This window comes from Suncus etruscus, chromosome 1 (genome assembly GCF_024139225.1).
Source record: "Suncus etruscus isolate mSunEtr1 chromosome 1, mSunEtr1.pri.cur, whole genome shotgun sequence".
NCBI lineage: Eukaryota > Metazoa > Chordata > Mammalia > Eulipotyphla > Soricidae > Suncus > Suncus etruscus.
In genome coordinates, this window is record NC_064848.1 from 127,948,416 (window position 1) to 127,961,648 (window position 13,233).

Below are 13,233 nucleotides of genomic sequence, written 5' to 3' on the forward strand. Positions count from 1 at the left end.
TTATGAAGGATTAACTTTGAAGTCGTTAATCTTCACCTAACATTTATGAAGGACTAGCTTCTTCTATGCCCTGCTCTGGATTTTACATTACCTCTCAATTTGTAATAAACAAGGAAACACCTATTCAAGGTTCCACTGATTCACCTTCCCTGTTATTTTTATACAACATCCTGCTGAACTTCAATATCTATAGAAAGATCACTGTTACAGTTCTACGAATACTACAGCATATTTTGCAATCTAATGTGCTTCCTAGAAAATTTGCTTACCTTTTCTGATGATTATGGTTCTGGTAGATTATAGGAATAGTTGAAAAGAAAAACATGTCAATTCTTGATTTTATGTTTTTTAGTCAAATCCTAGGTCAAGTGAATTATCTTTTAGAAGATAAGATAGATGACTAAAAGTATAAAGTCATGTGTTTTCATTCTTATATCCATACTGAAATAAGCTTAAAGAAATTAGGAGTTTGAGAGTTGAATTCAGTTTTAGGAACAAGTAGTCCTGTTTGATTAGGAATAGCTGAGATGTTGAGCAAGTCTCCCTTATCATTTCTGATAGGAAAGGAAAAGAGGATGGAAATGTTAATAAGGAATCTTCATTAGCTGTCACATTATCAGAAGTGTGCCTCTAGGGACCAGGTCCTGAGTGATTTATTTATTACTCTACTGCTCCCATCTTGTAGTCCACCCTTTTTAAAACTATTCTTCTTTATTCTTTTTATAGAAACTCTTTGCAATTAAGCAAGAAAGACAGTTATTTTGAGTAGTGTTTCTCAACTGTTTTTCCATGTGACTTCCTTCTAATTTGTTTCTTATAGTGACTGCTCCTAACTCTTGATATGACCTTTATACAATTTTCACCAAGGGCCACTTGAAGAAACCTATTAAAATACAGAAGATGAGAAGGCTCCCTGTTAAGAAAAAACATTTTGTGGACAAGCTTTTGTCATTGTCAAACCTGCAACTCTGTTGCTAAAAAGCTCTTTTTTAGCATAAGGACTCTTATTTGAGTAAAGCCTAAATTACATTGAAATCACAATTTCATACTGCAAAGCCCACAATCCAATGTCTAAGAATTTTTCTCAGATTTTTAAGTTGAGATGCTCTATTAGACTTATTGGTAAACATATACATATACATATATATATATATATATATATATATATATATCTTCAAATACTTAGTGAGTATACTCATTTAAAAAAATTCAATATTTGGAGAAAGTAGTTGTTCTCAATTGTTCTGGAACATGCAGTTGATTCATTCAGAATTCCACAATAAAACTAAGAACTCAGTCCTTGGCATCTTGTTAAATTCTTTGTTAAATTTTAAACATAAAGTATCTTTCTTATAATTTGTAATTTTTTATGTATAGCATTCCATAAAATAATCTAATCTGTTGATAATATATTTATATATCAACTATCTCTCATTGACTGTATTCTAGTGGCTTATGTACAGGTATATAAATAAGATAAATAAATTTTAAAGTTAGTTAATTTATATATTTAGTTGCAGAAGTTAACTTTAGTTTGTTGTTAAATTGATTAGACTGAGCTTGGGCTTTAAAATTATTCAAATTTAAATTCTTATAAAAGTAAATTTTTAAGCATTCAAATAAAAAGATTTGTAGTTCAGTTTTATATGCTGTATAACAATTCTAAAATTTTATTAAGCTCAAAGGGAATACTTAAACATTTCCTACTTATGTTGGCAAATAATAAACAAATAGAAACTACTGAATTATTGCAATGTTAGCTTTCATTAAAAAAAATCCCTAAAATTTGAAAAAGTTCAATGTAGGTGATTTATATTTAAAGATCTGGCTCATTTAGATAGTGGTAAATTTCACCCATTAGGCAGTGACTACCAAGCCATATATTTTAACTGTTGGCAGAACTAATGAGCAAATCTTGGCACTTACAATCATAGGCTTTCCCAGAGTTTGGAGAAAGTATAGACATAATTTTAATATTCTGCAAAGTTAGCTAGAGGAGGAGTTTTTAATACTATATTGTAAGGTCGCATGTGTAGTAGAACATTTGAATAACTTTTTTTTTAATATATTGGCTTTAGGTACAAGTTTAAACAGCATAGACACTGGAATATGAAATGCTTTTTATGTAGATGGAAAAAGGCTGGTAACTATATAATTTATCCTGATTTTAGTGTTGAAGGAGGCTCAAAAATGAAAAACAAAAGCAGTTTCTTGCAATGTATTTCTCATTATAAAGGGAAATAGAGTTCATTCCAACCATTGAGGACCTATAAAAGGAAGTGAAGAAAATCAGTTTCACTAACATTAGCTAATTATCAGTTACAGCTTCTATAAGAAGAGTACAAAGACTATAAAGTGTTTTTTAAAGAGAATTGTTAATGTACTAAATTATTTTCCACAAAGAGGAAGGAGAAGAAGACTTTTACAATAGTCCCTTTACAGTCTATGAGTAAAGAGTGAATTATCCCTAGCACAGTGGATAATTACCTAAAACAAGACCCAAGGTGATTATGCTGATTGGAAGTTCTTCATTAAAGATTTCTGACAAAAGTTAGAGAACTGGTTTTGGTTTTCTAAAGTGCACTCTTTAGTTTCAAAGCTTAAGAAGAGGAAATACAGCTTAAAACAAAATTTGGAAACAATACTCATAATTAAAAATACCCAATACATGGAAAATCAGGTCAGGGCCTTGAATTAGGGATAGGTATAAGACCCCTATTTCTTTATGCTAAGATGTTTCTGCTCCTCAGTCACCAGATCTTTCAGGATCTTCACCAAAAACTATGAAAATTTTACTGCTGTCACTGAGTCTAAGTATTTTTTTTTACAAAAGTGGTCTATTTCTCACACTACTAAAGGTAAATACTAAAAAATAATTGACTTAATAGACCCTGAAGCTTGAGGAACAAAAGGTTTCATAGTTGACTCAAATATGTTCAAGAGAAGAGATACTGAGACTATCTTCCTCTGTCTGCATGCAGAACAGTAAATTGCCTTTTTATTTATTGGGAAATATATAGTTCCCCAAAACATAATGGGAAAAAAATACTTGGCTGTAATAATAATTTGGGGAGGCAAGACAGAGACAACAATAATTTACCTTACAAGCAACTCATCTAAAGAAACTTGTAAGATTTTCCTAGTAGAGTGGTGAATGATTTCTATCCATGGAGTCAGGAAAAGAATCACAAATTTTTAGAGCAAAAGGTAAAGAGGCATTTCATATATCATTCAAAAATTCTCAACTGATAGCAAATCAATTTCCCTATAACCCATCAGAAAAAGCACAGACACTAGATCAGAACTGAATCCCCCACATTTTGTTTGTCTCTCAAGCAGAGAGTCAGAGAAGTCAGAACCAACAGTATATGAAAGATCAGGTACAGTGTGGGGCTGGAGCAATAGCACAGTGGGTAGGCATTTGCCTTGCATGGGGCCAACTCAGATTTAATCTCTGGCATTAGATTGTTAGGCCAGAATCACAGAGAAATGGAGACACCAGAGAAAGATAATTGAATGTAAAATAAATTTCACAATGTGAAATCACCACACATGCAATTTCTACCACCAGGTGAATGGTTCTGAAGAAGCAGGATAGCTGCAAAGGATTAATAAACTAAGCCAGTCAATAGATAATAATGGAGTCAATGGCTTTTTCCTTCTGTTCTCAGCACGCCAAAGCCAGACTGAATTTTCATTATTAAACCAGTACAGAATTCACCAGGCAGTGTTGGGTAGAGTGAGATCCAGGCAGAATTTTGCATGTCAAAGGGATAGGTTTAAAGAGAGGAGGAAGTCAGAGGAATGCCTTCGTTTAGGGTTAATAGTTGGTTGTCATCTTAGAGGTAAAGAACAGAAATTTTATTAAGCTCAGCACTGAGGACTCCTGGGCAAAAGTAGCCCAGAGGGCCCTGAATAGTCTTTTAGCACATATTATACAGGTTTTCTTAAACTAGGGTAGGAGGTAGAAACAAGGACACATTTCTATTTCACTGAAGTATGGTGGTGTTATAGAAAATGAAAACAAGGTTAGAGTACATGAGACATCCTGGTGAGTTTTTTGACACTTAATTTAATTTTTGAGGTTGCCTTCTATAGTCACGTGTCCTTGAGAGCTAATTAGTCTTGTGGGAGATCCATTTCCCAGGAAAATTACTTCTGATATTTCTCTTATCTCTTATTTAAAACCCACACAGGCAGGATCAGTTCTTTATTCTCATATCCTGCTCCTCCTCTCTAAACTTTTCACTGGGTTTGTAAAATAAAATATAAAATATAAAGATCCATGTGTTGGATGAATCCTTCTATGGCATAGCACCTCTAGCCCATTTAGCCAGTGGGTCTGAACATGCAGGATAATGGCAGAGAAATAATTCACAAGCAGTCAGTTAAAGTTTAGTATGAGTCAGCTCACTTTATTTCTCCCATGAGTCTCTCTGCCATGTGTTCATTTTTGCTGAACTCTCCCTTTCCTGCCTATCATATATCTCTCTCTCTCTCAAGAGCTCTCTCCTCAGCCCTCAAGCAGACCTCCTTTCTTTATAATTCAGTACCTCACCCACCAGTGTGGGGGAAGGTCCTTGTAATCCAGATGGATGTTCACATACCGAAAAGGTTAGTAGAAAAATAAATTTAGGGGGAAAGTTTCACCTTATAGGGTTAAGTTTCTGAATACCGTATTTGCTGGTGTATAAGACGACTGGGCATATAAGATGACCCCCTAATTTTACAGTTAAAACATAGGTTTAGGCCTATATTTGCTGTATAAGACAGAATGTTCCTTGCTGCAACTGTATCTTCCACAGTGAGCCAATCACAACAAGCAAAGGTTCACAGGTTATACTGTAATAGACTTCCTCTCTGACTCTGGCCAATCTAAGCAGCCTTTTTACAGTGTAGATTCGAGTCCAGAACATTGCCTAATTTGCATGCATAAAAAGCCTGCTTCAATTGACTGAGTTGGAGAGGCGGTCAGAGCAGCCTTGCAGTGATTGGTGCAGGATCGAGTTGGAAAATTCGTTCTGTGGCAATATTCAGACAATTTTTGTTTAGCGGTATATTGAAATATTTTTTGGGATATACTTGGCGTATAAGATGACCCCTGATTTTTGGTTGACTTTCTTTGTTTCAAAAGTCATCTTATATACCGGAAAATACGGTACTCACAAAATAAGCAATACATGGCAATTAGGATATGTTGATAGACTTATGACATACATACATTACATTACCCTAGCTTTAAGCAGCTTTAATTTTCATTTCCAGTCAGGAGCTCTTAATTCAAGGCTAACTCCAAGAAATGGGGGCTATTATTTCACCAAAAAGTCCTTCAAGCTTGCCAGGAATGATTTCTTTATTTATTTTATTTATTTATTTATTTATTTATTTATTTATTTATTTATTTATTTATTTTTGTGGGTTTTGGGTCACACCCGGCAACGCTCAGGGGTTATTCCTGGCTCCAGGCTCAGAAATTGCTCCTGGCAGGCACGGGGGACCATATGGGACGCAGGGATTCGAACCTATGACCTCCTGCATGAAAGGCAAACGCCTTACCTCCATGCTATCTCTTCTACCCCGCCAGGAATGATTTCTAAGTGCAGAATAGGAGTAACCACTAAATGATGTTAGGTGTGGTCAAAAAAAAAAATAAAAGGTCAGATATAATAAGAAGAATGAGGAGAACTCTAGAAATAGAATTTTTTCTTTCAGTCTGTTAGTAGTAATCCATTTATTAGCAAACAAACCATAAGTGCTCTGGACTGGAAGCTCTGTCCATGAGAAGAAGGATTAAAAAATGGAGCTAGACTTAAGCCTTTGGAACTAGCAATAAGTGTGTTCCCAATCAACCTTAAATAGTTATTGAGACCTTTAGGAATTGAGACCTAAATGTTATTAGTTTTTTCGTAGTTTGTCTTGGTTCAAATTAACCAGAAAATATAAGATTCTAGAATTTAATCACTAAGGCTGTATTTACTCTAAACTTATAACAAGACACACTGCTATAGACAACATTTTTGCTAATTACATCTAAAAATACAAATTGTCAAAAGTCTGAGAGAAAAAAAATTCTAGATATGTTAAATATTGGTTTATATTTTGTCTTTTTTTGTTTGTTTTTCAGCCACAAACAGTGATGCTCCAGTGGTTACTCCTGGCTATGCACAAAGAAATCGCTCCTGATTTGGGGGACCATATGTGATGCCGTGGGATCAAACCATGGTCCATCCTACACTAGTGTGCACAAGGCAGAAGCCTTACAGCCTGCGCCACAGCTGTTTTTTGTCTTTTAATAAATCAAGATAACCTGATTTTGACATTACTAGTATGATCATTCTATCTTTGTTCTAGTGAAGAATCTAGAAATACCAAGTAAATTTCTCTGTTTAGTTTATAATAACTAATTCTACTCCTTAATAATGGTAGAATAAAAATTTTAATATCTCTAGAAACCTGATTTTTAAAATAACTATATTATTCTTTGTATATTTTTGTTTGCTTATTATCATTATTTCAAAGTAAAAGTTTTTCTAGGCCAAATATTCTAACTATTCCCAGCAAAAACAAAACATATCTATTTAGTATTCAGAGAAGCCTTTGTTTTTAGTTAAACTTAGATAACAACACAAGAAAACATTTGACCCAGCAATATTTGAGATAACCTTCTTTGATTTAATTTTGATAATTCTTATACATTTGTTATTTGTAAAAAAAAAAATAAAGGCTAATTTCTCATTAAAATTGGCTTAGTCCAGTAAGATAAAGCTTTGCACTGTCCCACAGAACTCTTATCTGACAGGTTATTCCAGATATGAATACTTCTACTTCTGATTTCACCCTTGCTCTAATATTTTAGTGTTCCACAAATAGAAAGGTGAATTGACTGCAAATATAGGGGTGACTCCTGACACACAATTTACTATTACACAAAATTTATAATTTGCACACAATGAATCAATTTACTGTTTTCCTAACTTTGTAAGATTGGCAAGAGGGCAGCAGATGTGGGTCAAGTAAGACAGGGCAGTCTCCAGTGTAATAAGCACAGGTGGAGGGGGGTGGCTATTGATGGAGAGGTCATTCCAGAAATCTGTGGTGCTAATCACAGCTTTCTGAAAAAAGAGGAGACACTGTTGACAGTTCTTTTCTATTCCCCCATAGAACAAATTATACAGTAGATATGTGTGAAGGCCAACAGAGAATTTTTTTATAACCTGGGTTAGCTATTTTAAAAGGAAGCTACCCAGAGAGTTGAAATGGTGTGTAACAGCCTCAAAGCAAGGAGGGGCAGACACACTCAATATCAGATCTTGGTAGAGCCAAAAGTAGGTTTGCTCAGAGAGAAGCTGCACCAATACCTCTGTAGGATTAAAACTTCTAAGCACAGTTCCCAGGGTAAACTGACATCAAGAATTTTTAACCAATTCCTCATAGGTTTGCAAAATAGGTAGGAATTTATGTAGGGCTGTTTATCTCTGGTTAGGATGTGAGCTCCTTTAGGTTGTTGAAACAAAAGAAAGAGCAGAGAGCATAGGAAGAGTTTTGAAACAGAAAAGACTCTTAACTGTAACTTTCCACCCTCCAGGGAAAGTTGGGATCACAGAGAAGAGAAACCAGACATACATTTTATCTACATTAAGAAAGTTTATAGGGGCCGGGCGGTGGCGCTGGAGGTAAGGTGCCTGCCTTGCCTGCGCTAGCCTAGGATGGACCGCGGTTCGATCCCCCGGCGTCCCATATGGTCCCCCAAGAAGCCAGGAGCAACTTCTGAGCGCATAGCCAGAAGTAACCCCTGAGCGTCAAAGGGTGTGGCCCAAAAACCAAAAAAAAAAAAAAGAAAGTTTATAGAAGGGGCCAGAGAGGTGGCACAATTGGTAAGGAGTTTTGCCTTGCAGGTGGCTAACCTAGGACAGACTGCAGTTCCCAGGAGTAACCCCTGAGCTCACCCAGTATGGCCCAAAATCCAAAAATAAATAAATAAATCACATTTTATCACATTTTAACTGGTGGGTGAGGCTGATTTTAATTAATTATTTTTTTATTTGATTTTTTTTTTGCCAAAATTAGTGGTACTCAGAGGTTAATCCTGACTCTACACCCAGATATCACTCTTGGCAGGCTAAGGATGGGAGACCATATGGGATGCCAGAGATTGATTGAATCTGAGTTGGCTGTGCCTGGCAAAGGCTATAACCGCTGTGCTATCCAACCCTGGGGTCTATTTTTTTTTTCTGAGACTAGGTTTCTGAGAGTAAAGATAAAGGAAAAAAAAAAGACAGAGACTGGTTTCTGAGAGTAAAGAAAAAGGAAAAAGAAAAAAAAGACAGAGACCTGAGTCTTGCAATTCTCAGTGCTGTTCTGCTGTAAATATTCTCCTGAGTGAGCCCCCAAAATAATGCAAAATCAGTATGGATACATGTGTTTTATCCCAGTTTTTAGGTTCTTTATTATTGAAAATATTAAAAATAAAGGTGCTCAGACTGTAGTTAAAGAATTATATTGAAAAGTAAGCATAAAAAAAAAAGTAAGCATAAGATAAAGAAATCAACCAGTAGAGGAGGAATTTAGGAGTAAGTTTAGTTGGTTACTTGTTTCCTTAGTTTATTTGTAATTGGAAAATTAGGCCTTTGTGTTATTGATCAAATTATGAGAGGATTCCCATTTGTTTTCCAGAGATGCCTTATTAATTTTGGTTTATTCTATGTTGTTAAGATAAGACTAACGCCCTGCATATACTCAGTGAATTTTAATGTATCTATTTGTCCTGCCCCTTACATGTTGTCCATTATCACTTAGTTTTCATGTAGGCCCAAGATCTGCCTCAGAAGTTATGGTCTTGGGAAAGTGTACCCCTCAGTTTCAGACAGGGTTCAGGAATATGCAGGAATATATATTAAAGTCAGCTCAAAGGGTGTCACAATCAGTAGTAGGCAAGTGGGATAGAGAGACTTTCTCTTTCACTATAAACGTCATTTGCCAGGACTACAGTGATAAAAGTGATGAAAAATTAACTTGAAATGTCTGAGATAGAAGTTTTTTCACCATGAGTGGGTTTATAAGTATTTGATATATTTAAAGCTATAGTTTGGCAACTCAGTGTATGGCAAACAACTATATTAGGCAGGGCAAATCAAGATTGTGAATACACAATTAATGGACAAACCATCATATAAAGGTATTACTTAGTAACAAGAATGAATTGTTTGCAAAGAACATTAAAGAACCATATACATATAGGAAGAAGACACAATCTCTGGGTCTGAAGTATTGTCTCCAGTGAATTGTTATTCAGACTGAACACAAACCAGAGATAGCATGACTCTGGCCCTGGTTGGGCAAAGTTTGATAAAGTATTATAGGCCAAAGCTGGGAAGAAATTGTGACTTGTGAGGTATCAACTGTACTGAAGTTGCTGATATAATGGTACCTTTTGAAATATTGGGAGGAATGCCATTGACACCCTGTCATGCCACTGTTAAAAAAAGTAGAAGTGTAAGTCAGAAGTCCCCCATAATCAATAAAGTCCCTTTCATGTCCAATGTCTCCCTAGCGCCACCTGCTGACAATACTAAATATCAGACCACCTAGCAAAAACGTACTCCCAATTTAGAATAACCATGAATTATGGTTTGGGAGGTGGGGGTAGTAAAATGATAACTGGTAACGATACTATGATGTAAATTGTATAAGATATTACAATATTTCAAGTGCATGGAATTCATGGGTAGGTATATAGTATAGAGGATAGATAGAAAAAAATGTGGCCTGGGACTGGAGCGATGGTGCAGCAGTAGGGCATTTGCTTTGAAAGTGGCTGACCCAGAACAGACAGAGGTTCGATCCCCTACATCCCATATGGTCCCCAAGCAAGAGTGATTTCAGACAACATGTCAGGAGTAACCCCTGAGCATCATGGGATATGGTCCAAAATCAGTCAATCAATTAATCAATAAATAATTTGGGCCTAAGGGGGCAGTGAAAAATATTATGTAATATAAGTAATAGTTGAGTTCAGGTAGTTAAAGGGAATGATAGATGTTATCTTTAATATTGAAACTTTACAATGATGTGAGAACATGAGGAGGGATATTTTATCCGTAGCTATTTTATGAAATTATTTTTTAAATGTACCTAATTAGGAAAAATATGTGATATTGTTTTACACCAATATATGACCGGGAAAATAAACTTCTCTCAAGCTTTCAGGAGTCTCCAAACATGAATCACAGAATTAAAAACAGACAATGTAACAACCCAACTTTCTCTCTACAACTACTTTTTTTGAAAAACTATCAGAAACTTAGATTAGTATGCTGTTCTAAAAACATCTCTTTTTAATATTTTGTTGTCCTGTTTTTTTTAAACCTTTTTTATTGTTGTCTAGCATTTTATATATATAAAAAAGACCCTTCACCAGTGCAACATTCCCATCACCAATGTCCCAAGAGTCCCTCCTCCCTACCCCACACTGGCCTGTACTCTAGACAGGCTTTCTATTTCCCTCATTCAGTCACATTTTGTTATGATGGTTCTCGGTGTAATTATTTCTGTGACTGCACCCAACAATCTTTGTGGTGAGCCTCATGTCGGGAGCTGGACCCTCCAGTCCTCCTTTATTTTGTCTCTGAGAATCATTACACAAATGTTTTTCATTTTTCTCAAAATCCATAAGTGAGTGAGACCATTCTGCGTTTCTCTCTCCCTCTGACATATTTCACTCAGCATAATAGATTCCATATACATCCATGTAAAGAAAAATTTTATGACTTCATCTCTTCTGACAGCTACATAATATTCCTTTGTATATGTGTACCATAGTTTCTTTAGCCATTCATCTATTGAGGGGAATCTAGGCTGTTTCCAGAGTCTGGTTATTGTAAAAATGCTGCAATGAATATAGGTGTGAGGAAGGGATTTTTGTATTGTATTTTTATGTTCCTTGAATATATCCCTAGGAGTGGTATAGCTGGATCGTATGGGAGTTCAACTTCTTAACTTTTGGAGGAATCTCCATATCACTTTCCATAAAGGATGGACTAGACGGCATTCCCACTAGCAGTGGATAAGAGTTCCTTTCTCTCCACATCTCTTCCAGCTCTGCTTGTTCTCATTCTTGTTGTCCTGTTTAATGTTATAAGTTAGTAGTTATGAGAAGTAATATTGATATCATATGGGAACTTTCTAGAGATTAAATTACCATTATTTGAATTTAGAATTTTTGTTTCTGCTAAAAACATTAGTGTCTTTGTTTCTTGTATATCCTAGAAGAGTCATGTTAGTGTCTACTATCAATTTCAAGTAAAATAGAAATACAAGAGTGTAGGCCCAAAGTTTTCTAAAAGAATATAATTCTAGGTTTTTCTTTTTCTTCAGTATTGAGTATTAATTTAAATAGTATGTACTGTTTACTAGGAAAGTAAAGACTTCCAGATTATGTTGATATATTCACATACATCTCAGGTATTATATTCAAAACATATAATATCAAAATAATGTATTCAAGAACATGTTTGTCATTTTGTTTGGTTTGGTTTGGTTTGGTTTTTGGGTCATACCCAGCACCGCTCAGGGATTACTCCTGGCTCTATGCTCAGAAATCACCCCTGGCAGGCACAGGGAACCATATGGGATGCCCTGATTTGAACCACCGTCCTTCTGCATGAAAGGCAAATGCATTACCCCATGCTATCTCTCCGGCCCCCATGTTTGTCATTTTGTATCTAGTTTAAAGCAATGTGGAAAGTACTAACATTCTCTCTAAGTTTCCTCATTTTATTCATTTTTTAAAAAAATCATTAACTTTCAGGTTTAGAGCTGAATACAGAAAATCAGACTAACTTACCCTTAAATCTGAGATGATGACATTTTCGGTTGCTATAATTTCATAAAATTTTGCCCATCCAGATTATAAGTAATATCTATTATGGGCATGTCTATTATAAACATTATGGGCAATGTCTATTCAAACCTAGGTATAAACTGTGCTCTGAGTCATGACAGATAACAAGGTATTAGAGTCTCATTTGCATGTCCACAATCCCTACCTTACTTACCGTTTCTTTACATAATTGCAAAGTGAATATTTCATTTTCATTGATTTTTTTTGTCACAGCAGTAGAGAGGTATATTTATTCTTAGAGTTACAGAATAAGTCTATCACATAGCATTTCCAATTCGAAGGTGCTGCATTCTTAACATTCTCAACAAAAAGATACATACCTCCACTCCAGTATTCATTTTGAAGGAAGAAAATCATATTTTAGATTTCAATTCCATTTGTGGAGCTATTTCTTGATTCAGCTAGACAGGCCCTGAAGTCACAGTTCCATGGTAAAATCTCTCTTGATTTATTACAGGCTTTTAGAGGAATACTTTTTGCCTATGACACAGATTTTAAAGAAATTATATTATTGAGTAATTTTAACTGATCTATAGACAGATGAAGGCAGCATTCTATTATGAAAAATTTGCATGCTAACTGAATGAATTCTCACCTAGTTTGAAGTATAGCACTTGATTTTATTTTCTTCCAACCAGTTTTCCTTTCACTCTCTGAATTCCAAAATCCTATTCTTAAAAGTCATTCAATTCTGCTTTTATTCCCCTGAATACTTGCTTTTACTTTGTATCATATGTGCTAAAATGTATGGTTTATAAGACCTTTATCTTCTGATTAAATTCTATATTATAGTTTTTAATAATTTTTATATTCTTTTATTTTTAAATCATTTTACATATTCTCTGTATCAGCTAAAAGGTACTATTGATAAATAAAAATCTAAATGTTCATATTGTGCAGGAAATGTATTCCTTAAGACAGACATGATTATTTACTATGTGTTTCATAATATTTATAATCCCTTAACACATATATCACCTGATGTTTTTGCATTTTTGTGTTATGAGAGGGCATACCTAATTCTGCTCAGGGGTTACTGTTGGTTTTGCTTTTAGGAATAACTCTTGGCAGGCTTGGGGGACCATATGTGATGCTGGAGATCAAATGAGGGTCAGCCTTGTGAAAGACAAATGACCTACCCACTGTACTATTGCTCTGCTCCCCCACTTGATGTTTTTTATTCCATTATTTAATTAAAACAAACATGAATTAGATGTATTTTTAATAATTACTACGATTAAAAGGCCTTCAAAAAACTCATATATACAATTTAATGATCACCTTGTGCATTTCTGGATTATTAATAATATAAAAAATTATCATTTCTCCCTAAT